This window comes from Neofelis nebulosa, chromosome X, assembly GCF_028018385.1.
Source record: "Neofelis nebulosa isolate mNeoNeb1 chromosome X, mNeoNeb1.pri, whole genome shotgun sequence".
Classification (NCBI taxonomy): Eukaryota; Metazoa; Chordata; class Mammalia; order Carnivora; family Felidae; genus Neofelis; species Neofelis nebulosa.
Genome location: NC_080800.1, coordinates 25,862,951 through 25,864,153, shown reverse-complemented (window position 1 = coordinate 25,864,153; position 1,203 = coordinate 25,862,951).

Genomic DNA, 1,203 nt, shown 5'->3' with positions numbered 1-1,203 from the left:
AAAAAAACACTAAGCACATGAAAAGATGTTCAAGGTGATATGCCATTAGGGAAGTGCAAATTAAAGCAATGAGATACTACTACACACCTAGCAGAAAGGCCAAAGTCCAGAACACTGACAACACCGAAGGCTGGTGAAGATGTAGAAATACATACTTTTACCATACGATCCAATAGTATTTACCCCAAAACACGTCTACACAAAAACCTGCACGTGACTATCGATAGCAGCTTTATTCCTAACCGTTAAAACTTGGAGGCAACCAAGATGGCCTTCAGTAGGTGAATGAATAAATACACTGCAGTATATCCAGGCAATAGAATGCTACTCTGTGCTACAAAGAAGTGAGCTCTCCAGCCATGTAAAGACATGGAGAAACCTAAATGCATATTCTTAAGTGAAAGAAGCCAATCTGACAAGGCTACATTCTATGTGATTCCAACTATATGACATTCTGCAAAAGGCAAAACTATGGAGACAGCAAAGAGATCAGTGGTTACCAGGGACTGTGGTGGCAGGGAAGGGATGAACACGCAAAGAGGATTTTTATGGCAGTGAAACTATCCTTTATGATTCTGCAATGGTGAATACATTACACATTTGTTAAAACTCCTAGTATGTACGACACCAAGAGTGAACCCTAGTGTAAACTATGAACTTTGGGTGATTATGATGTGTCAGTGTAGGTTCGTAGATTTTAACTATTTTAATGTACTGCACAAGAATAACCATAAACTTTCCTTTTCTCTTTTTCTGATATCCAATAGGAATGTAACAGCCTAATGTCTATATGTAATATTTACCTTGATTTCTTCATTAAGCGATAGAGCATGTATGCTCTGTATGTTTTGTGGATTTCCAGTAAAATGCTTTAAAAAGAAATGTATTCTAAGCTGAAAGAACCTTTCATGTGAGGGAATATTTTGATGTTCAGAATACAAGTCCCATAGAGAATTCTGTAATTTGAGGAGTTTGAGAGGGAATTAGAAAGAATGACCAATTCTTCAAAAATTCAAAAAAATATCCAATTTTTTTCTACTCATACGTAGCAATATTTTTGTTATTATATTAAGTGTTAAATTCCCAATCGTGTCTTCAATGTTTTCCACAAATTTATCTCTTAGGGGCAGAAAGGAAACTCTTCTCTTGCTCTTACAAGATAAATGGTCATCCATACTTATGCCTTCTTTTGAAAGTACTGGG